A 26,798-nucleotide genomic window follows, 5' to 3' on the forward strand; every position below is an offset into this window, starting at 1 on the left:
TTTTTTGCTGACATTTATATGCAGTTATATATTAAGCCTGATATCAAATCACATCAATATACGAAAAAAAATGTTTTGTTTATATATGACCTTTTCTTGGCATATAATATCAGAAACCCACAACTTTTGAAATAAATTTATTTAAAGTAGTAAAAATATAAATACTTGCAGATCAGTTCTCAGTATGAGGTTTAATATGTCAGAATATTAAACATTTCAAACACGTTTATATATATATTTTTTTAATGAGTGCAACAAATCTCAAAATTGAACTTTCAGATTTAAATGTAAATTTGTTTAATTGGCATAATTCGGGCATAGCATTATGAAAATTAGCCCATAATTACTACTTTTTTATACAAACATTGAATACAATATTGGTTTAAAAAAGATTATCATGTTGGTTTGAAACTTTTTAGTAACATAAATTATTTTTTAATTTATTTTATATTTTATTATTTTATTTCATTTTTTATATTTTCTTATTGAATAATTACGTATTAACCTGAACTGGTATTTAAGTACGGAGATGATGTAGGCGAGGTAGTACGAAGCCAACGAAATACGAGCCGTTGCTTTGTCATGGAGAAGAACTATTTCATTTCTAATACTGGCAGCTTTTACTTAAAAAATTCACTTATTTGGTATATTGTACTTGTTAATTATTATTTCTTGAAACCAACCGAATCGTCTTTATATCAAGTCCACGTTTGTTAATTTGTTCGTTTTTCAAATAAGGACTACAATTTTTTAACGTACCTGCGAAAATATATTTTCTCGTGTTAATCTATCTTAATCGTGTTATAGACTGAAACTATTTATACAGAAAGCCTAATTAGCAAGTTCTTCTTGTATTTTTTGACGAATTAAAACTTCAAGTTGTTAGTTGTCAGTACCTATCGTCCAAAATGTTCCTACCAGAGCAAAAAAACACCTCTAAATTTGGCAAAACGCCCCTGGCACATCCTCTCCCTGACAGTATCATCGCGGGTGTTTTTCTTCTATGGAAAGAGTGGCATTCCCTTTCACAAAAATAAAAAAAACATCAAGTTGCGACAAAAGCCTATATTTGGTTTTATGTTATTTCAACTTAGTAAACTGAAAATGTTCAATTTATTATTATTTCAATCAATATTGAATGAAATATTTTAAACAAACAGCTTTATTACCAGAAGATTAACAAATAATTTATTATTATTATTATTATTAAATTCTGTAAATTATTAATTTAAATAATTAATTATAATTACAAATAATAATTTAATTATTAAATTATTATTATTAAATTATTAAAACATCAGTATCTCACTGGCACTTTCAACTGACTCCCAATAATGACACATCTACACAGNATGATCTCAATAAAAGATCGAAACGTTGGCACGATAAAGAAAATGTTTTTCTGAAACCTACATCACACCCGACCGCATCTCACGATATCTGAATAACTACGAGGTTATTTGAACCCTCGAGGTACCAGTCTTTTTGGAAAAAAAAAAAGACAATTTGTAAGTATGTCAGGTTCGAATGCAGGGCCGCTGGATTCGAACCCGGGACCTTTACCTTACAGTGATGAGCGCCGTGTCAACGCCTAAACCGTTGCGGCCACCGACGCCCTAATAATTTATTTTTATGTTAACAATGAAATGATGAATACACTGAACACTTATTGCCTGTTTTTAATCAAGTAGCTGTTATAAAACCAAGGTAATTAAATAAAAAGGCATTAAGGGGAGATAATTACTTAACAGTTTGTGCTTTATGTCGGAAATGAAATAAGCAAGAAGATTTTTACACATATGTTAATGTTTTTGAGTAGTGGCATGAACTTAATTAGATTTTCATCTGAGAGGACTAGGTGTAATTAACTATATGACATGGGGCAGTTTTTAGTTATTTATAAAATATTATTAACTGAAATGTATTAATTCTGGACAAACCTTTTATTATATATCGTCAAACTCCAAGGACATCATTATCAAAGGGACTGCATGTTTCGCGAAAATTGTATTTTAAACTGAAACAATGAAAACAATTTTGAGTGTAAAATGGGCCAATTCTTTTTTGAGCATATTCTCGCTGAAGACAAAGTAGCCAAGCCCATTGAATTATTTTGAAAGGGGGACGCGAAGTTTAAAAGGCACCGGCTTGTTCCGGCACGCATAATTTGTAAATTTTAATGATCACTTTGCCTTTTGATGTTAACAGTCAATCTTGGCCATCTTCTTCTTCTTGAATAAAACGTAGTTTTAAATCATTAACAGTCGGAACGGATGTGTTGTGCAATATTGCGAATCGTATAAAATGTATAAAATATTTGTTTTCATAACTTAAAACGATTTTTTTTGCAGGAATAATTGTTGTTTGGATCCAAGGAAGAAATTCAAAGGTAAGGACTACTCTTTTCATTAGATATTCAATGTTTATAAAAATTAACAATCCATAAATTTATTGGACTCTATAGAAGTTTTTCTCGGCATTTACCTGCTTAAATTTCATTTGTTATACAAAGAATTAATAATTAGGGCCACGGAGAAGCCTCTGGTTATTCTATTTGACTGTGAACTATTACCTCCGCACAAGACAAGGTGTGACCAACCCACGAGGCTCAATTGAACCAATTGACATCGTTATTTAATGACTTTAAACATAGATACACTCTTACGTAAATAAAATTTTAGTTAAGTTTATATGTATTAGTAAAACTTATTATTTTACATCAAGTTTTGATCACCGACCCCCTGAGCTTTGAACGAAAATTCTTCGTTTTTTGCGCATGTTTTTCACCGGCTCTCATATTACTCTTGCCTTCTTAGCTTGTTAACCTCTCGAACAAAGGTTGCCAAAAGACTATTAAAAGAAAAGAAAAACCATGAACACATAACCCATGAAGATTTTCACGCTTCTCTCCTCCTAACTGAAACAAGACTGGAAGGGCCGGCAGACAATGTCCCCTGAAAAACGCCCCACGACTTTTCACCCAGTCCATGAAAATGATCCGACTAAAGGTTGAAACTTGGAAAAAATGAAAAAGTTTTTTTTAACGATTCTTCGCTCATGACCGCTTCTCACAATTTCAACAAATCGTTGAACAACCGTACACTAAACAACACACATTAATTACCTAGCAATTCTGTTTAAATTAAATTTAGGACGAAAAGTGTCAAAACGTTTTAAGAATAAGGTTTTAGCTTAGCTTAGCAATTTTAGGAAAAACTAAAATATTACAGTACAGTTAGTGTAAAATATATATGTTACATATTTTGTACATATATGTATATACTAATTATAACCAAATTCTATACCTGTTTCTTAGAAAATTAATTTTTGGTTCAGCCAAAGGGTCTGTTTTACATTACTGCGTGGCTTTATTGAATGGTAGGTAGTATAAAGTTTCTGTATTTCTAGCTAACTGTCATTCCTATTCATTTGTAAATAATACAGATATTTTTTTTATGCCGTATCATTACGATATCCTGCGAAATGAATGAAAGTAGGAAGGTCGTGAGACAATTGGAAGGGAGATCCGACGGCGGACACCCGGCCACCCACGAGACACTCCACACCAAACGGGAAGCAGAGGTTTTTAGGTACTTAACTTACTTGGGCTATGTTTTATCTGAGGGATGTGCTTGTGCTGACTTAATTTAAATCTCTCCAGACGGGGGTTCAAGTCGAGATTTCCCGCCGTTGCGGACTCCGAGGTACCCAGCCTGCCGCCGGGCCACCCCTATATCAGTCATTCCAAAAAACTCTGTCTCTATAAATTATCCATAAGCATTTTATACATATCTTAGAAGGAGATTTTAATGGATTTAAAAAAAAATTATAGATCAAATCAAAAACAATTAGTTCATTGGAAGCTAAATGTGTTTCTAAACTAAAGTGCTTGATGATATTGTCTGTTCTGTGTAAGTTATTCATAAGCTGTTCCCTTTGCTGTTCAAATGCAATGCATTCTAGTATTATATGTCGAGGTGTCGATATGGAGTCACGAGTTGGAAAATTTGGCGTTGCTCTCCAACTTATTTTATGAAGATCCCCAAAGACTGTGATTAGACTTCAATCTGAAAAAAACAGAATAGAAGTCCTTACGTCTTCCTCAATCTGCAAACCACGGTTTTTTATGCAATGTTGGAAATAATTAAATTCACTAATTTCGTGGTCCGCTTGACCAATTAATACATTACAATTAATTAGGGTTTTTAGTTGAGATAAAAAAGTCAATGGCACGAGCGGGATTCGAACCCACGATCTTCGGCTTGATACGCCGCTCCTCTACCACTTGAGCTATCGTGACCTCGATCGATAGCTCAAGTGGTAGAGCAGCGGCGTATCAAGCCGAAGATCGTGGGTTCGAATCCCGCTCGTGCCATTGACTTTTTTATCTCAACTAAAAACCCTAATTAATTGGAAATAATGACCGATAGTATCTCCGTGCGATTGAGGAATCATATTCTTTTTCCCAAAGATGATTACACATTTTTTACAAAAAATTATTTTTTCAATCTTCTTTAGGAATTGCATCTTTAGCGATTTTATCCACAATTTTATTTTGTCAAAAACCATCATTGCCTTTGGCCCAACATAGCACAATAATCTTACTAATAATTTTAAGGTCGTATATCTTCTTATGAATAACGAATATGATATAATTATTACACTTAGAACTAATAGAAAAGTTTCTAATAAGTTCAACAATATTTTTACAATCTATTAAAATGCAGAATTTTGTTTTACTCTTTGAATAGACCTAATTAAAAGCTCTATATATTGCTGTTAATCTGCTGTGAAAGTAGAAGTAGTGTTGGAAGGGAATATTGTTCGCTGTATTTATATTTGGTATCATAAAAAGCACTTCCAGTTTTCCCTTCCTAAAAATTAGCAGATTATCGGAAAAAATTCAGCCACATCTGCGAGAAATTTCATTTGTGCTACATATTGAGTAGACCGGGAGTCGTTTTCAAGCATGAAAGTGTCTATTTCAATGACTGCCGCGCTTTAATCCAAAAAATACTGAGGATCAATAGAGCTTTAATGAAGACTGTATATACAGGGAATTGACAGGAGGAATGCCGGTACCAAAGTGGGAGGATTCGTTTTTTGCCAGAAAACACAGGACTGAACAATCTCAGTAAGGGTAACTAACCCTGAATATAATGCTGTCCATGTTGTACAGTTTAATTAGGCAATTTAAGTTTTTGAAAGTTAGTACACTAAATATACAAACATTTTTAGGAGTCGGAATTGTAAAATATTAGCTGTAAAATAAACACGTTTTTTATATTACTTTCGCCCGTTAATGATGACGCTATTTTAAGACAAATAACGTAGAACACTATTTCAGATAGCGTCACATCAATTTAATAATGGACGGTAACGTAGTGCAAAATCAGTGGACAATGTGCAAATATTTTCAACGGAAAAAATTAAAATTGATCAAAACGTAACGAATAGTTACTAGTCCTTGAAAAATAAAATGTTTAGATATTCTATAACTAAACCTCAACCGAATTAAGAAGTAATTATAATTAGTTAGACCAAATCCATAAGCTGATTCATTGCTTTAAAAAACATTGTTTACAATTAAATTTAGAAATTTTTAAATTATAATTAAAAGGAGGGAAAATTCGAAACGTAGGTTGAAGTGGGAAGTTGGTGTCCCAGTGGATCGAAGTCTCGATAGCTCAAGTGGTAGAGCAGCGGCGTATTTAGCCGAAGGTCGTGGGTTCGAATCCCGCTCGTGACACCACTAGCTTTTTCATTTCAACCAATAACTTACATAAAGATTAATTGATTAAAAGAAGTTATATGGTCAATCGGACCACGAAATATAATCGATTTAGTAATATAAAGGGTTTAGTGCGTGGGCTGTAACGTGCAATATATTGGCCAATGAAACAGAGTAAATTGTAATAATGGAAAGAAAATTTCAGGCTTGGCGTCAGATGTACTATAAAGTAGCATTTTTTCAAGTTTTATCCCTCTGAGATCTTCGGGAGGGAAATGAACTTTGAAAAGCGGCTACTCTTGGAAAAGCTTTTTATACAAATAACACCCCATACTTGCAACTTGCAAACGGATAGGGAACCAAAAAAAGGAAAAAGTTTCGGGGGCGCGTCTTTGACTATTAAGAGCGTTAGCCGAAGAAGATTCTTACCGGTTTGTAACTGTCTACATCAGCAGGCAAAATAAACTCTTTGTCTTTGTATTTCATAATTGTTACCTTACATTATTTTCTTCAGTTTTTAAATTTTAACTTAAAATAACGATTGAACTTCAATTTTTATGCTCGAACACTCCTCGCAGAAGAGAGTTGAAGAGACAATGGCCGCGATAGGATGTGATGGTGACACTAACTTGTTCATTTCAACCAATACCTTACAAAGATTACATAAATAATTCGTTTACAATTTAAAAAAGATTTTTTTGATTAGTGAATGATAAAAGTGGATAAATTCGTACATCTTATTAAAAAAACGTCGGATTAAATATAATCTTAGATTCAAAATGGGCTAGTTTGGTTGGCGTCGAATAATAGGGTTTATTTGTAACAGTACTTTCCCAGATGAAGGAAATGAGATTGTATGCATTAGTTATTTGAAAAGAGGACCTTGTTTTCTCCGGCCATTTGCCCGGGTCGCGAGTCCCCTGTTAAAAACAATTCCACCTTGAAAAGTCCCAGCGGTGTTTTTCACGAACGGGATACGCAGACAATAGATCCACGGCCCTTTTCGGGGAAACGAAAACCGTCTATTATATCTATTTCCACGTCCGCAAATTTCGATTCGGCCCAATGATTATATTTTGGCTGTGAACAGGAAGCGGGCCTCGCGTGTGTCAAGGATTGGCTTTTGCGGGTTTGTTCAACCTGTCGAGCCCAATTAGCCCATTTCCCTCATCCTGTATTTGCATTTGTGTAAACCCGTTCTGGACCGTTTGTAGAAGTTGAATGATTTCCGATTATCGAGTTTCGTTTCGACGTTTATCCGATCAATCAACAACAGCGTTTGACTTTACGGTTTTATTTATTCAATTCCTTACTACTTTAGAAACTGAATCTTTAAAATACGAACAAATAAGGATTTTAATATAAAAAATAATGATCACAAATAAAGACAGTGTAATATAATTAAATTAGTCTCAAAATATTTTGATTTGATTGACAGCAAATTTCTACGATAAAAAGACGATAAATAAAATGTTTTTAATCACTTTATTTATCTCACTCCTCAAAAATTTTCAACTATTTTAGGCGATAAATTATATCCGTAGCTACAAGAAATAAACGTTTTAGGTACTAATTTCAGCCCCTCAATGGTTTTAAAAGTACATTATTTTGAAAAAGGTTCAATTGAAATGGAAAAAAGGGCGACGACAGTCATAACTATAGCGAGGCAAAATCCCTTTAGTTCCAGAAAATACCATCACTACTGAATCTGGTGGTCAAAGTTGGTGCACAGTTCCACGAAAAGAATGCAGAATTTGTTTGTGAATATGCAAAATATTAATCTAATTTTCAGCATTGAAGTTCAAACTGTTATTTTTGATTTGTTCAAAGAGTAAACCAACGTTTTCAAGGCAAAACCTTCCTAATTTGAAATATGCGTTCTTTGTAAATTCTCATAATTTGTAAAAAGATTCTATTAAAGGGAAAGATGGCTAAAGCGAAGTCAGGGACATAAGTAAGCTGAGGCAAAATCACCTCGTTTCAGCAAATATTGCCACTGCTGCAGAGTTGGGCAAAATCAAACTAATTCAATCATGATTAAGAATTTTGAATCATAATTAATTCAATCATGAGGTATGACTAAATCATATAATGATTAATTTACTCATGATTAATTTACTCATGATTAATTCAATCATGATTAAACTTCAATCAAAATTCTTAATCATGATTGAATTAGTTTGATTTTTCCCAACTCTGGCTATAATGACCAACTTACCAAAATCCAACCGGCTCCGGTTAAAAATTTTGAGATGAGAGTCGTACTCAAGGCCAACCTTCAAAAAGTGTTATCATAAACGAAAACCAAAGTTACATAATGATTCTACATGTCTATTTTATTACAATCAAGACCCCCTAGATGGTGTATTTTCCAAATAATGTAGAAATCTCTCCTTTTAAGTGGAATAAATTTTAATTCAAAGAAATATTTTTTCCATTGATCGGTTATGTAAACATATTTACTTTTCAAAGCGTAGCTTGTTCTAGGATTTTTTTATTTTATTTAACGACGGAGTTTTACTTATAATTGGAAGATTGATTTTTGTTAAATAAGGTGTTGAAGGATTTTCGTTTTGATGAAATAAATTTCTGTTAGAAATTTTTTTAAAAGTGATGAATTTGTGTATTTTTCATTTTTTGAGCACCCATTTGAACATGATTTATCGAAATTTAGTCATGACTAACTATATTGTGACTAAATTAGTCATGCCTCGTATTTAATTACTAGTCATAACTAATTTAGCCATCAATTACATATGGTGACTAATGACTAATTAGTCGTTTACTACCAATCATGACTAACGGTCTGAGTGATCAATTATTAATCATTAGACATGGCTAACTTTTGCCCAAGGCTGCACTGCTGTAACTGGTGGATGATATGTAAAGAATACAGGCAATTTTTTCCCACTTGGCTCTTGGAATACGTTGGAAGTATTTAAAACATTAATGATTTTCATCCCCGAATTTAAGGTGTTATTCCCTTTTAGTTACATCCGTTGTTTCCAAGGCTCAAACCTTTTTAATTTGATATATTCATCGGTTGTGAAATGTTTTGAAAAAAAACCTTTTGAAGATAAAATACGGTTAGCGCGACGTCAGGGTTATAAGCAGAGCGAGGCGAAACCCCTTTAGATTCAACAAACATTGCCACTACTGAATCGGATGAATCAAAATTGCAACACTGTTCTACGAAAAGAAAGCGGACTTTTTCCATTTCGACTTGGTTGTATGCATACATTGGGTTTAAGGTGTTACATTCCATTAGTTTTATCCATAGGCAATACCCAAGCTGTCAATAAAATTAAAATTTGAATCCTCAAAGCTTACAAAGTGCCGTTATTTTTAAAAAAAAATTCCATTGAAGAGAAAACCGTTAGCTTGACGGCAGGGTTATAAGGAGGACGAGGCAAAATTTGTTTCAGTGAACCTCTTTTCTGTGTTGTCAAAGTGAGCTACCCACCAAAACTTCTTGCTGAACTATTGCATATGTCACCCAAAATCGAAATCATGCCATTCATAATAATCTAACTGTGCAAATCCCAGTTTTACAAAACGAAAATTAAGAACATACTATCTAAATTCAAGGATATAAAACTTCTCATCTTATTAAAATGGTCACTTTTCCAAAAACATCCTTTTTAAGAGAAAAGCAGATAGCGCAATGTCAGGGTTATATGGTACAGCAAACTCTACCGCTGTGTAGTGGATCTGTTGAGTATGTCACTTACATTAGCATCAATAGTCAACAGGCATGATCTAAAGTACAAATCACCAGAAAAAGTTTTTTTTATTTCTTGATAATCAAACCTTTGGTTGAGTGTTTTGGTTCTAAGAATTAATTGCGGATTCGGAAACGAGAAATAGAATTTATTTATCTTCATACACTTCATGCAAGTTTTCGAGATGAAAATTTAAACTTATCCTCTCTTAGTTCAAATTTACACAAAAAATACAGCAGTCCGGCTCCATATGCCCTCATGCAACTAAAGTTCGTAAAGAATGGGTTTCGAACCACTCAAAATTTTTCTTTATTATTTATGCTTACTCAAATTCCGTGAATGTCTTATGGATAATTACATTCTTTCATAATTTTAATATGGATACATAATTTCAATTTTTGTGAGCATAAAAAATATTCATTCAGAAACTCGTTTTTGGTTTATTGGATAAACATCAAATTAACCAGTACAAGAAGCCATTTTGTTTATTAATGAATCTTCTTATCCTATTTCAATAATAATTGTTATCATAAAAACTCTATAAATGAAATAAATTGTGTACAGATTCAAAAGCAATGAATCGTAAATAATTTACGAATAATATATGCTAAACTGCGGCCAATATTGAAATAGTAAGGCCAAAAAGAAATATATATTTATTTGCAAGATTTTTTTTTCGATTTGTACTCTTTCTGTTGTTTATGTTTTCGATCATCCATTCTTCTGGTAGTCCTGCGGCAAAAATTTACAAGAGCGTCTCGCCATTTTTATTGCGACCGATTTGGCCAACTCTTTTGCTCGAGTATGATACGAATTCAAGGAAAACGTGGTTGAAATCTATAATATGAAAATCATAGCCCTGTTTTCTATACATTTTCTATTAACCCTAGTAGTTTTTCAATTATTTATTGAATACCCAGGCGTTTCGTTTTCAGCATTTTGACAATGAAAATCAGAATGTCAATTTTCTTTACACACCCGCAAGGTTGTCGAATAATTCAAATCACCGGGAAAAAGTCGGTCTGTTTTGTTGTGCATTGCTGTCACGTAAGCAGCGTGTGAGATTTCTGTATGTTATAGGATCGCATATCATCAATCCCAAGGAACCATAATAATACAAGTCATATGTATTGTAAAAATATAAAATGTTTCTCTCTCAAACCACCGATCAACTGCTTTTTGACTCGGTTTCCCCTTTATGTATAAACAGTTACAATGTTTAAAACTAAAAAAAGAAAAAAATTAATTATTTAAAATGAATAATAATTTTTTTAAATAAAAGTGAGAGGAATGGTGTATTATTAATTTCAACAATGCGAATTTTTCTATTTCCTGGTTCCTGAATAATAAATAGGGAATGTTCAAAAATAAAGTAGGATGATTAATTATGTAGCATAGTTGACAACAAAAGCTTTTCATTAACGATTCCTCTATTCCAAATATTAAAAAAATTGAACGTAGCATTAAATATAAAAAAAAGTTTAACATGACAAAAAATTAATTATTTAAAATTATTATCTAGTTAGGGTGAAAAGCAGAAAACCTCACATACACATTTCTTAAAAAACATTGTGAATAGAAAAACGCACGCTTCCTCATTATACTCGGTTTATCGTTACTGTACATATTAAAAAACCCTATTTTATTTGTGTGGTGATTAGTGACCGTTAATTGATAATTATTCAGAAATCGTGAGATGCGGTCTGGTGTGATGTAGGTTTCAGAAAAACATTTTCTTTCGTTATCGTGCCAACGTTTCGATCTTTATTGAGATAATTTTTCATGGCCTGGGATTTACAAACATTGTTTACATTTAACATATACATTTAGGATGTGAAAAAGTGATTGTATAAATTCACCATTCAATGTTTTAAATCCCAGGCCCTGAAGATGATCTCAATAAAAATCGAAACGTTGGCACGAGAAAGAAATGTTTTTCTGAAACCTACGTCACACCAGACGCATCTCACGATTTCTGAATATCTATTTTATTTATTGAACGAGGAGATTTTTTTTGAAAAAAAATTGGCCAAGGTATCTGCATTTGAAGGTTTTTGAAGGAAAAACAAACTTTTTGGAAAAAATTTCGATGCTTCGTTTCATTCTTAATAATTACTTCGTTTTATTTTACAAATTTGTTGTTCAGTTCCAATCGGCAAACATTTTTGTACAAATTTAGGGTGCTGGAGAACGCATTTTTTTCTGTATAATGGTTTCTAGATATAATTACTTTTATATCTAATACTCTAATAATTAAAATTTTAAAATCTAACACGTCGAATTCTAAGACACGAATCGAACCCACAAGGTACAAAAACTACTCATAATATTACAATTTGGTATATGGTTTAATAGTTTAACAACGAAATTAAACATAATCATTGCAACATTACAATTTGTTTCCCATAAAGTAATAATACGCATTTATGTTTGTGTTTTGCAATATGCAAATATTATCGATGGTAATTATATAATTTAACATAACTCACAAATAACAAATTAATAATATATGTGACATCAAGTTTAATTATATTATACCATTATAACAGTAATTATTTGAAAACAATAATTAATCGCAAAATCTACAAACATAAGCAGCGGTTTATGATGAATAGAACAACATATAATATTCAACAAAAAAACAATATTCATAAACAAAACTCTCTCTACTGGTAAAGTTTTTCAGGGTCTGTCAATTTTCGCTGGTTTTCCTTTACTAATACGCTCCGGAAAAAAAATCAAATATCAAAAATTTGACGATAACAGAAGAATCCGTTTTATTTTTCACGAAAAAAAATATTATCGGATAAAATTTAATATGCTGGCGCTGTGTTGAACATATTTAATTCTTGACTTAGTTTAAAGTTTAAATCTTCAACTTTTCCTTCTATATTTATAAAATGAGAATGAAGGTTCGTGAGAAAGTTTTATACACCGCACGTTACCAGGCAAAAGGGCCTAAGCTGGGCGTAACCCCAATGGCCTATAAAGTTATTAGAAAGTAAACCATAGAGTTGAGGTTGCCCAATAGTCTTATGTTGTAGCATTAATTTTGAATATATCGTCCTATCTGATTATTAGAGAAAGTTTCCAAAGTTATAATTATGTTTTGATAATGCGCCCTGAAATGTGACAGCCATGGCTAAACTTGGAAAATGATATTACGTTAACTAGGTATATTTCAAAACGAAATGGAATCAAACAAGTTACATAAGAGAAATGCTAGTTACAGATCTACAATAAATATCAAGTTAATTATATTATAGATATTGGTGTTTAAAAGATTATAATTTATATTCTAATTTAAAAATTATACGCTATCAAATGCAAAATAAAATTAACAGTATCGAAACTATGCGCATATGATGGTTTGTCTGTAACAAACATTTGCAAGAAAAAAAAGTTAATTTTCCAACAGATTTGTGTTTAGGGTGTTTTTGTGAATGTAAAAAAATAATAATAGTGAGTTGGTTTCTTGCTTAAAAAAATTTGTTAACCTACAACTATTGTGGGCGAGCAAATTCATATCTATTGAAATACAATTAAATCAAATAATTTTGTCAACAAAATTGTTTTCTGTTTAATATACAGAAAGCGTAATTTGATTATTGTAAAATTTATATAGGAATAGTGAGATGCGGTCTGGTGTGATGTCGGTTTCAGAAAAACATTTTCTTTATCGTGCCAACGTTTCGATCTTTATTGAAATCATCTTCAGGGCTCAAAGTGTTTGTCTTCTGTGTAATTGTGCCATTCTTGCGTGTCGTGTCGAGAGTGTAAAATTGTAAAATTTTATCTCATTTAGTAAAATGATACATCATACGTAAAGAACAAACGAATCGACTTCCAAATATAAGCATAACAAAAACAAAACCCTTTAAATAAAAAAATTCTGAAAATAATCTGCGAAGTAAGTTAGATTTTTTTTTTTTCAAGAAACAAAGTTGATTGTCATATTTGTCGCCCTGAATATATTTTTGGGAGAAAAAATTGTCAAATTTTACTTTGTCTAAGTGCCACCAATTAATTTTGAAAATCACAAAAATAGTGATATTTTTACACAATTTAAACAATTTTAATCCAGAGGCAACGATCCTTCCTGAGGTTGTAGTACCCCAAAACATAAATGTAACGGCATAAAAAAGGCCTCTGATTAAATCAAAACCGGGGTTAAAGCCAAAACGTTTTAAGAGTTTTTCTTGATATCGTCCTCATTTTAATCACATATAATGGCATAAAAACCCAACTTTACAAGGGTCGTACAAACCTAGACATTGGACAAAATCCATAAGAGTTAAGAATTTTTTGAAAGTATAGAAAATATGGCTTTTAAAAAAAATTAGGTGTTGGTTGGTATGGTTTTCTTGTGAAAAAACTTTAAAACGACATATGTCTAGAACGGGTTGAGATAGAAATGTGTGATTGGCGGCGTTTAACTACATTTGTGACAGTTTCACCGCAATGAATGTAGTCGTCTACTTTCAACACACTCTGTGCATTTCAGATAGAAATCAAATCTGCTGGTTGTGAATATTGATTACAGATAAAAATAAATTAAGAAAAAACTCAAATTATATCATTAATACATAATTTGAGTACATCTAATTATAATAACCTGTAAGTATTTATAGAATGAAGGAAATTTTACTTAAACTTTAGACATGAGCTTGAAATCTCGAAGAAGTTTATCTTGTAAATGATTTTGCATTTTTATTTCCGTTTTCTATTAAAAAACAAATCAATCTCATAGGGTTTTCAAAAGGCGTTTGTTGGTCTAACCTAATCTACATAGGAATAACATTTTATAAAAATATGTTGGACTTAATGAAAGAAAGTTTTGACGGTTAAAGTAACCTGAAAATTGAAATATATCGAACACGATTGAGAATCATACTTTCGGCAATAGAACTTTTTTGTTAAAATTTACAAGTAGGATAACCTTTTGAATTATTGACGTATGTTCATGGGACACCCTGTATATCCCCTGAACGGAAGGCCTAATTAAAATTTGAATAGGACGATAAGATTTTACGTGAATAATTACTTTAGGAAACTGGGCAAGATATTTTGATACAATTCATTACGAGACTTAAATGGCCGGTAAAACAATATGAATTATAGTTTAAGAAAAAAAAAATACAACTTGAGATCAGGAAATGTGTTGACTTTACGGTGCGCGGTTGAAAGCCAGAGGGTCGGTTTTTCCTTTTATCTTGCATCCGTGCGATTTCTTTTAATAGCAGCTTTAAAAGGTGAGACAATCACCTGGCAGTTGCCTTGGCGACCTTTGTGCATCCCTTAATGGAGGCAAGGCTTCAAACTGTCAATTCACAGAATTTCCTCGTTAACCCTTTGTATGGAAGTCGGATGGTGGAGAGGCCGGTGAAATAGAGTAAGTGAAAGGGTGAAAATTGGAGGCGGGGTTGTCGGATAACTAGGAGACGCCCCGGGGTACATGGATCGTTATGTTCAGGACCGTATCGCCAGCAATATGCTCCCTGGAAATTGGCCCGACGAGAAAACAATCCCCCTGACGGAAACGTTTAAGGCCCCAGCCATCTGGCAAAAATGAAAACGCGTTTTAAACGTTAAACTTCTGAAATATTAAATCTACCGGCCAATTACTTAAAGCGCGGCGCTTCGCTAATACCCAGTCGACTGTTCATTTATTATTCTTTAAGAGGTAGAAAAATTAGTTCCGAGTATGACTTTAAGGCCTTTCTGAAGTTAATTATGATTAATTATCCGGATGTGTTAAAAAATGAATCAGTTATGAAGAATAATGCTTTTAAAATTTAACAAGTATAATACCAACTAAGCTCCCATTCTTTAATTATGCTCATACCTTAGTGATATTTTTTAACCAATTTACGGAAACTCTCTTAACTCAATTTATATATTTATGCACATTTTGTGCACATAAAACGACGAAATTGTTGTTTGGTCATATTTTTTCTCAACACCCACTACTGATGCTGGTGAAATGCCTGATCAGTCTGAGAGATTAAAACAGCGAGGAACTGCCCACCAATCGGGACAGGTTCACCCAGTAGATCTCATGAATGACCAATGATGAAAACACAATAAAAAATATATATTTATAATTATTTTGGTGGTGTACAAAGAATAGTCTTTAACCTAATTTTAATAAATGATTTGCAATGCATTCTTTGCATGTTTATAAAAAAATTAAGGCAATCCAAGTTTGAGTCAAATTACATGTAATTCTCTGTAACAAAATAAAACAAACTTGGTTTTACAAAGTAAGTATCCCTAATTTACTATCTACTCTAGAATCAATGCATCTCAAAAAGTGAACTGCCATGTTGTTCTGTTTATGTAGGTGTAAAATTAATTATTTTTTGTATGCACTTTTTGATAGGAAGACTGCGAGAAATGTAAAAGTAAATTTGTTATGTAAATGAACCAAATGGCTTGTCCGTAAATAAAGTATTATTATTATTATTAATATTAACCTATCAAAACTACAATAAATATTTTCTTATCACCTACAACGTTAGCTCTTGCATTGCACTAAATCTTAACTCATTTTTTAGCCCAAACTCAAAAATATGTAAGTTATTTAAACACGTGGTAAATAACTGATCTTTATTAGTCTGTAAGAATATATTGACATTAAACAAAATACAAATACAAATATACATCATAAATACCTGTAAGAATAAATAAAATTGCACGTTATGTTACCACTAACTCAATACAGCACCTTTTTATTAAACAACAAAAAATAATATTGTAACCCTCTTCCCTGGTTACTTCCAGAGTTTCAGGATAGCTCCGATAGGTGTTGGCGGGACATATGAGTATTTACAAATATAATTACCTCCTTCACTGAGACAGTTTTACAAAAGAATAAATACAATCTTTACGAAATTGTTGGTACAGAATAGCATAAATATAACATCCTAGATAAAATCCTTCGATATACATAAAATAGTAAGGTGATTGAAATTCTGTTTTTATCTAAACAAAGTAAAATGTGGAGAAAAGCGTATGCCAGGATGCTAGTATTGTGGTAATATTAAAAAGAAATAACAACTGTTGATATTCACATAAATAGCATTACACAAATAAAGAACTAAAAATAGTAACAAGTGACTGAAATGACTAAACTATACCTACAGATAAATAAAAACAAGTCTTAGTTTTTAGGTACAAAGTGTTTTCTGCGCATATGTTTCCAGCAGGCTGAGTAATATTATACAATATGTGTAATAGTATATACAAATGAACTTGCAACAGAAGGGTGTCCTGGTTTTTACAAAACTGCTCAAACTAGGAAAATTTAAACATGTTTTAGCGTAAGCCATATTTTTAAAGATTTTAATTGCGATTTTTTTTTTTAAATCCTTAAAGACATTTTATAAAATCAACTTTTTCAAATGAAAAATGGTATAAAACCAATATGCAAATCGGTTCAGAAAAGATTGAATTTTTAAGTATTGCAAACAGTGTTCCATTAGACACTACAAGAAAAATTTTCTTCTTTATAAAGTAAAAAATTACTTTTCTTAACCGTTCCTATTTTGTGTACACTACGTAATTTCATTGGACTATTTTCTTTGGGGCTAAAAAATATCGTTAATAAAACGTTAAACTAGATGAAAATAAAATATCGTGTGAAAGAGTCTTTCTGTCAACTAAATCCTCATATTATTCTACACCATCAACGAAAGATGAAGGCCGATAAAGATGATTGCATACAAAATGAAGGAACAAACTTCAAACAGTTTTAAATAAAATTAGACAACAAATTGTTCACCTAAAATTTATTTAAATAAAATGATTTATTAAGACAATTTAAAAAAGAATTTTAAAAGAAATAAAGTTTAGCGCATTTTTTCTCATTTCTATTTGGCTGGGCTTATCTTCAAAAAAATAAATATACTCATTGTATTCATGTTATATTATACACAGGGTGTCAACTTACTGGTATTTTTAAAAACTAGTCAAGCTAGCAAAAAATTTAAGAGGGTTCTTTGCCACTAGCTGTTTCAAATATAATACATCATCATTCCGATTAATCAAGTTAATTTAATTTTTCAAAAATGGTGGCAACTATTTTTCGTTCATCTTCGGCCAATGGTCAGGTGGGACTTAATAAAAACCCAGTTTTTGTCATTGAGAGTTGTCGTCCTTTTTTTGGGTATACAACGACCATTATTGTAATAGAATATATAAATAGTAACATAATAGGGAACTATTATTCATCAAGTCACCTTGTTGTATCTTGTGTAAAAATAGTGATTCTTTATATTAAAAAAAAAAACTTTTTTAAATCGTTCAAGATAAACGTCTTCCATCTCAACCAAAAACCTTAGATAAAAAGAATAATTAATTGGAACAAATAATATGATCAATTATGACCACTGAATAAAAGTTAGAAATTGCAAAGGTAACACGTTATATCAGGCACTGCAACAAAATTTGCCATTGGGTTTTATTTTTGTTGAGCTTTTGGTATTTGATTTATAAGCCCAATGGAATAAATTATTTGTTATTATTTAAAAAATAAATTTAATGGGATCTTTAGGCCAATAGAAAAGGAGGAAGTAACGTTTTGTGCGCCAGGGACATGTTCCCAACTAGATAATCAAAGTGTTCTCCAAAAAACAAAAATGGATTTTTAATAAGAGCTGTTTAATTAAAGATAACAAATAAAGGTAAAAATTTGAAATCATTGTTGTAAGTAAAGATAATTAATTTTTTGATTATTTTTCTCAGGTAGTTATCTAAATTTACATTATTATTACAAATAAATATTTATGGCACTGTGGTAAACCGAATAGAAAATACAACATGCATTCATTTTTGCCTTTAACATATTATCAAAGTTTTTTTGCATTATCTAATTTAAGGCGACATTTTTGCTATACGTCAGTTTTCCTGAACGGATTTTTCAACGGTTTTGCTATTTTTCATAAATGAAATAAAAAATGTTACCGTTATTTAATTTTATATTCTTAAAAACCGTTTATTATTGAAATGGTTAATAAAATACTTGTTTACATGTTTTCTACTTTATGTAATTTTTTGAAAACCGGTCACTACTAAGTAGACACTGTACATAGTTTATACTTTTATAAATTTTAATTATGTAAGGAAATACACTTACGTATATTAATTTATTTTAATTAGTAATGTAAATGCTACGTCGTTATTTTAAATTAAACAAGCAATTTAGAACAATGTCTGATAATAAACGTATCCATTTCTATCAAATTTACACATTTGATTAATTATGGTAAAAATTAATTTTCATAATGTACAGGTATAAAACAAACAAATGCTGAGAAAAGTAAAAATTTAATTACATGGTGTAATGGGAAAAACTTAAAATAAACATGGTGGGAAAATTAGTTTTAAGTTCGTTTCTACTCCGTCAATTATGACCAGCATGAACATAAATGAAATACCGTGATGAAATTATTCTTTTATACACAAAAGGAATTAAAAATGACAACCTATTATTATCAGAAATAAAACGGTTAAGCCATCTTTCATGTAAAAGACCCAAGTGAGCAACTAAACGTGTACGTCTTTTTAATTGTATTACCCCTCGAAATATAATGTTTATTTTAATCAATTAAGATGATATCAATTATTTACATAAATTACAAAACTTCGTGTCGACTAGAGTGTTAGAAACAGTTTAGTAAAAGAAATTTCAAACTATAGCCTTGCTATATTCGATTTCCTTTGAACGTTGGAATAATTTATTAAATAGTTAAAATATATACGTCATCTCGATACATGCGATATATTCAGAGTTAAGCGATAATTCCTTCGCTCTAAATAGTGTGTGATTAATTTTGTTTCTATTCTTTGTTTTGAGGTTGAGTGTATTTTTGGCGTGAGTGTGCAATGGGAGAGGGACAATGGTGGAGAATTGAATACTCTATCGACCCTCAATTAGTTTACTTATATAATAGTTATAAAGGGTGATTGAGTGAATCATATGTAAATACGAAATAATCTTTGTCATTGATATTAGCATTAATATTATAAATATATATAAAAATATATAAATTCAAATGTTATAAGTAAACCAGATGGAGATTAGGAGTTCAGTGTAATAGATAGCTGATAGATCTTGTCCATTCTTCAATGTAAAACTTTTGTATTTATTACGATTAAAGCAATAAATTCGAGTATTTTATATAGAAGTTTTTATTTGTAAAACGCTTAAACCATTAGTAATTCTTCTATTACTATCGTCTATAGTGGAATTGCTCGAAAGGTTAGCGAGAAACTGTCTTTTTTATTTCTTTCGAGATGTCTTTATTGCTGTTTTTTTTAATATAAAATAATATGAAGGAATGTATTTAAAAATGAGCGAGAGTGTGTCTCTAGATTTCAAAACTGCATGCATTGGGGGTTGAAATGACTTACTACAAAAGACCATCTAATCTGACCTGCGCTGCCCAAAGTTGGTGATACCCGCTGCATACTGCATAAAGTCATAAGCTCAATTATGTTTATATGTTCGGAGTTTAGTTTATATAAGTCAATAAAATCAATACACAGTTATTGTGAAGTAAAATGAAAAAGGTTATTTGCCCCCCGAGAGGGCATGAATAAAAAAGTGGGAAAAAGTATATTAGTTGTTTCTCGGTCGGATGAATTTAGTAGGATTAAACGAGAGATAAAAAAGCTGTGTGTGTATGGTGCGCGCGCGATTCCGGGTGCCTCTGTGTGTGTGTGTGTGTGTGTGTGTGTGTGTGTGTGTGTGTGTGTGTGTGTGTGTGAAAGAGTAAAGGTCAGAGAAAATATTTACCTATCGTCCAGGACTGCCTACCAAATTTCAACGAAGATAGGCAGACCAAGATGATGTAAATATCAAACTATAAAAAATTAAATACAAAAAGAATGAATAGCTAGAAACAAAAAGATATAAAAAATATATGTGGGAAGAAGAAGGGAAGCAATGACGTCAACCCCGGACTGAAGTGACGTATGGTGGAGGGGAGTTGGCGGTTAGAAGGTTTTAGGACAGTGAAAAAAGAAGAACGACGTAGTTGGCATTACTTTTTGTATTAAGACGATAAATTGTAATCTTTATGACGTTGTGTTAATTACAGTATCTCACTCCACGATTGCCTTCTCATTTTGAGCACCTATTAATTCCACATATATGCTATAGGTAAAACTCATGATATATATTTTATATTAAAAAAAACTGATCAAATTATCNTATATATATACAAACAGAACAAAAAATGGGAAAAAAAGTATTAGCACAGTCAAAATGGATCTAGAAAGCACATTTATGTGAATGCAAATTTAATTATAGGAACGGTTAGTTATTTTTTAAATAATGAAAAATGTATGTATTGTTAATTCTATCTGGACCAATTATGATAGCTGGGGGTTAATTTCTTCAATTTTTTCTTATTTGATATGTAAACTTTGTAAATTTTTATATTATCCTTAAACTAGAAGTGTTTAAACAATATGAGAAATCCAGGATAATTTCCTACCAATTCTACCTTACAAGGGTTGACATAGCAAACTTCATTTTCTTCTGCAAGCAGCTTCTTCCACCCTCTTTCTATCGGCATCTCCACCGGTGTTGTGGAATGGGGTATCCGCTCATTTTAAAACCGTGCCAGTACCCTCCAGTCTGGACGGAATAAAAAGGTGAATCGCGATGTTTCGGAAATCCAATCTACTCTTTTCCCAGCTCTAATATCAGGAGAGCCGGGAAAAAATTTAATTCTTTTGTCCTCGATACAATCCGGTAATCTCGTCTTCTATACTCCTCCCCATGGTTCCTTTTCGGAAAAGTTTTTTTTAAGAAGGTGCATTGTAATATTAAATCAGAATCTCCTGATTGGCTCCTTTTCTGAAAATTCCTGACGCTTTCAAAGGTAAAAAAGAATATTTTCCTTTCAGGATATTCTGTAATATCTGATATGCTGTAATTGATATTTATAGTTAATATTATAATTTATATCTGAGCTCATATTGATTAAATAACTTTTATTAAAGAGTATTATTAGATTAAGCACACAATGGTCGAATTTTTCTGAAATAAATTATTTTTCTATTAAAATATAACCAACGAACTGTTCTCGTTAGTAAATTGTATGATAATTATTTTTAAAAATAATTTCGAAAATCAATTGTATTGATATTAATAACAGACATAATATGTTAAAAGTCACTCCGTTTTAAAATATTGTTTTGTAAATATTTATATTACATTCTTATGATAGAAGTATCTCTGAATACAGGGGCTTCCATCACCAGGATTTCATATGTAAATGCTTTGTGAAGTAATCGTGAAATTTATACATTTTCTTTTTGATAAAAAGTTTCTTCAGTTAACTTTTATTATTTGCTAATTGCTAAAATCGCACTGTTTTAACATTGAAAGCTGAGCAGTTGGTCGTTCTTTTTTATTATTCATTTTATTTAACACTGCAGATTTTATCTAACCACTGTATTAAAACAGTAAAAATAATAGTAATCAATATAAATTGCTTTTGAATTCTGTGAAATGGGGCGTCGGTGGCCGAAACGGGCGTTGACACGGCGCTCATCACTGTAAGGTAAAGGTCCCGGGATCGAATCCAGCCGCCCTGCATTCGAAACCGACATACTTACAAATGGGCTTTTTTTCAAAAACACCAGCACCCTGAGGGTTTATATGAAAAAATATATTGTGAACATGGTTTACATTTTGGATATTCACGCAACCTTTGTATGTGCTATATAGATAGTACGAATGAATGAGGACGACCATTGAAATACTGAAATAAGTACTAATTTCTTTAAAAAGGTATTGTGAATTTTTCCTCAACTTAAGAAGCTAATTTATGAATGAAGATTAATTGATTTTTTAAACAGAAAATTTCATTAAAAAAACTTTTATTATACTTGTAACAACCCTTACTCATTTCTAGAAAATATGGAATCAGAGGAGTCAGATCTGAAATTTCGGCCAGGGCTCAGATCAAACTTACTAAAAATTTAACAATCTTGATCCCAAAAGTGACTTTAAGAACGGACAAAACTAGCGAATTCTTGACTTCTTTTATTGATTTATTATCGATTTATATAAGCGCAACTCTACACATACACATGAATTGTACCACCCATTTCGGTGTTTGTGCAATATTGGTCTTAACAGCCCTGCTTCCGAAATTATGCTCCATCAAAACAACTAAATGGTTTCAGCTTCTTACTAATGCAGTTTTTAAACTAGACACATCACACTCTCACTCATTCTCAAATACATTCTTTCCTATTTACATACGATTTACTTCTCAAGGAGGTGGCAGAGTACTCGATATTGCTCCATTACCCTTTACTAACCATACATTACTCATCGTCCGAGCCATCTTACACTGCACTTTCACGCAAATAAATACGTGCAATTTAAGTATGTATCACGCATACTAGCTTCGTATGCAAGTTGAGTTTAACTGACGTTCGCTCCCATATATTTTTTATTGAGTCATTTTTCTGAAAAACCCGAGAAACATGAATTATTATTTTATATCTAGTTTTTCCAGAAGAAAAAACTTTTGATCTAACTCTCCAGAATAAAGGGATACGGAGAAAATATAAAGTATTTCAAATGGTAACATACCCGCCAAAGTACATTTGTTGAAAGGGTTTTTGACGCTGGTTTTACAGGTGTTTAATTGGAGAAACATTTCCCATGTCATTAGCAAAAACCTTTTTTAACGCAGTTTTGCGGATAAAAAAATTCTTCTCCAACTTCTTTTAAAATTTACTTATTTATCAGTTTAATTTATATTAGATTACTAGCTTATTGTACCGAAAGAAAAGCTTTTCCTCAAATAATGCCCTGGGTGTAGCTCATCAAAGCAAGATTTACATTTAAAAAATTGGAGATGATCATATTGTTGGGAAAAATGGACCGAAATTTGCAACCCCTTCAGCGCCTTTGGTAAGCGCCAATGTTCAATTCTGTTTACAAGCCAGTTTTCTCGCAATGAAAAATGGACCCTATATCCAAAATAACATGCGAAGGGTAAACCTAACCCTTGGTACCTTAAAGGAGTTTGAGAAATAACCGGGATAACAGACCCCAGACCTTGCTATTGCCCAATGTGCTGGTTGTTTCCAAAAGACCCAGTTACGGTACAAACCACTCGACTTAAAAAGCACATTCGCGTAAAAACCAATAATTATATTAAAACAGTTAAGTTTACTTATTTTACAAGCTTGACGAATTAATAATCAGTACAATATAATGCAGAATCCAACTAATTTAATTTTATTTCCAGTGATTGTTCCTGTTTCCATTTCAAAATTTAAACTAACAAAACCGTTATAAAGCATTTATACAAATATTCTATATTTTTCAGCGATTGGAGTAATAACGGATTAAATAAACGAGCGGGTGATAAACAAATTATAACCGAAGAACAAATGGGCTTTTGTCTCTCCGTCGAGGATGTTTTGGCTGAATATTTACCATGCGGAGCAGCGCTTTATATTCAATTAAAATAAAAAGCAACAAGTGTTTGTTATATTTGTCGATTTCAGCCTCGCTTTCAATACCGGCGAATTATTGTGTAAACTTTACAGACTAGGTGTAAAACGATTTAAAATATGAGTATTTATTGCTTTATGATGTGCTTATATATCAGTTAAAAGACTTAGTGATTTTAATTAAACAAAGAACCTTTAACTACTGCAATTAGTCATAACATTGAAATTAAAATTTGTTCGTTCGTTCTACAATTTATAATAAAGAACCATTAAAAGATTAAAATTAAATGTAAAAGCTAAATGTTAACTTAGGACCAACCTATTACTTTCTTCTATTCATAGCAAAATTTATCTTTTGCATAGGAATCATACAATGTTTAAACATATAAATTTACTTAATTGCCATCCGTCGTTACATACATTGACAGTCAGAAAATTCCGCCCACTTCTAATATAACTTGCTTTGTATATATTTTTATATATTAATCAACGTTTCACGTTTTGTAACGTTTAATAATTGAGTCTTTTTCTAAAACAGTAAAACAAATGGAAATTTCTATGGAAAACGGAAAAAAGGTAGATAAAAATTGTCTTAATTTTGTTTTACATTTTTAATTAAGATTTCAATATCGCGTATTTGCTTCTGTTGCCGTATTACATCTCGAAGACGCTTCGGCGAACTTTCTACCAGCCTGGAAATATCTCTTTGCTGGAGGTTAGCCCATTCTTCTCGAATAGTCTTTTCAAGATCGTGGAGTGTATCAGGAAGTGATGGACGTGCTCTTATTCGTTGTTTGAGGTTATCACATAAATGTTCGACGATGTTCAAATCTGGAGAACGAGCTGGCTAAGACCCTGATGTTGCACTGTAAAGGTACGTTTGTACTATGCGAGCGACATGTGGACGGGCATTATCATGCATTAGAATAGGAATGTCGCTGATTTCATCGAAGATAGGCAACGCATGATGTTCCAAAATTTCATCCACATAGCGAGTGGCTGTCAATGACATTCCACGAACAACCAACTCTGTGCGACTCTCCATTGAAAACCCGCCCACACCATCACTGGGCTACGTTCAAAAGGTTGGCTCCGCGGACTACAGACTTCGTACCTTTCATTCGCCTTCTCTACACTCTTTCGCGCCCATCTGGAGATCGCAGAGCAAATCTACACTCGTCTGTAACAAGTACAGCAGACCAATCGTCTAAAGATCAACGGCTGTGTTCTCGACCAAATGGGAACTGGGCAACTCTGTGTGTTCTGGTCAATTCTGGTCCTCTTACGGGGCGAAAAGCCATCGATCTATACTGATTTAATTTTCTTCGAGCAAAGCGTTCAGAAATTTGAACATCTCAAAATTATTGGAGCTGATAAATCGTTTGAACAACAGTTGCCGGTTTCGCAAAATTCTCAAAGACCAAAAACGGTCTTCCTGTGGTTCTGTCATCTTAGGGCGTCCAGAACGGCCTTCTATGGTAGGACCGGGTTTCACTAAAACGTCTAATGGCGTTTCGCAGTGTTTCATAGGGAACTCCGATGACAATAACCTGATGGAACGTCCATCATCAAAAAGTACCATGCGCAACTTCCTCAGCACATAGTGCCATTTTTAAGTTTAAAAATTGAAATTGAAAAACAAAGATGAAATCTAAACAGTTTATTGCTTCAGAATTCAAATGAGACTGAATAAACATTTTAAATTCCGTAAAAAATAAACATGGAAAAATCCTTTATCCTTGTTTTAGATTAAGGATACAGTGTGTTAACCTCTAATTGCTATTCCCAATTTAAAAAAGCTTAAACAAATATTTATTGATAAAAACAATGAGACAAATTATGGGCAGACTTTTCTTTTATCGAGGAAACGAAAAAAACATCAATTGGGTGGAATTTTTTGCCTGTCAGTGTATAAACAAATCCCACAGAAGTGTAAGGTGTTGGTATTCTCTGACAGGTATGTCATAAATAGTCCTTTATGGAACAAAGTAAGTTGATATTATGTCAAGCTCTTATGGTCAATATAGTTTCAAGTGTGTATAAACTATATTCAGTTAAAGTTGAAACGATATTTTCAAAATCACATTATAAAGCTGTTAGCTGTGAGAAATAACAATATCCAATATCTTAAAATAAATGAAAACCCATGTTCACACACACACACACACACACACACACTTTTTTTCACTCTCGCTCCATTCGTTACTCTCATATTATTTATCCAAATGTTTATTGATTCATTTACAACTTAGCACTATTATCATACCCTCACTTTTAATCTCTTTAAATATAGCTGTAAAAAAAAATAACTGTTACATTCAATTCACTAATTTCGTGGTCCGCTTGACCAAATAATATATTACAAATAATTAAGGTTTTTTAGTTGAGATAAAAAAGCTATAAGTAAAGCTCTGCGTGGCCATTTCATTTCTCGTCGAGAATCCAATCCGATTACACGACATTTGAAAAATAGCAAAAAGAGGAAAATTCAAAAGGTGGGATTGAGATGGGAAGTAGGTGACCGAGTGGATCGAGGTCACGATAGCTCAAGTGGTAGAGCAGCGGCGTCTCTAGCCGAAGATCGTGGGTTCGAATCCCGCTCGTGCCATTGACTTTTTTAATCTCAACTAAAAAACCTTAATTAATAGCTGTTACAGTTTTATTGTTTTCAATTATTCGGGCACTAAGCTTAAAGTTCATCATCAGGTTGAAGGAGTTACAAGCACATCTGTAGACTGTTATTTATCCTTTTAACCGTTAAGTACATCTTTTGCGCTAAACAGTCTCATAGAAAAACAGTGAGAAATAATGACAAACAAACAAACAAACTGGTACGCGAGCCCACACACGCACAC

General features: G+C 32.0%; 1 protein-coding gene across 4 annotated transcripts in view; it reads left to right on the forward strand.

The window, feature by feature from the left end:
- LOC106669294 (octopamine receptor beta-2R) overlaps positions 1-26,798 on the forward strand; it is a 293,096-nt gene that overhangs the window by 53,590 nt on the left and 212,708 nt on the right. For 2 of the 4 annotated variants that reach the window (XM_014398660.2, XM_014398662.2), the window contains exon 2: positions 2,352-2,389. The exons of the other annotated variants lie outside the window; for them this stretch is intronic. The gene's annotated coding sequence lies outside the window, so the exon portion shown is untranslated. The remainder of the gene's footprint in view (positions 1-2,351; positions 2,390-26,798) is intronic. 4 annotated transcript variants of the gene reach the window in all.

This window comes from Cimex lectularius, unplaced genomic scaffold (assembly GCF_000648675.2).
Source record: "Cimex lectularius strain Harlan isolate CLEC.00 unplaced genomic scaffold, Clec_2.1 scaffold35, whole genome shotgun sequence".
NCBI classification, from domain to species: domain Eukaryota; kingdom Metazoa; phylum Arthropoda; class Insecta; order Hemiptera; family Cimicidae; genus Cimex; species Cimex lectularius.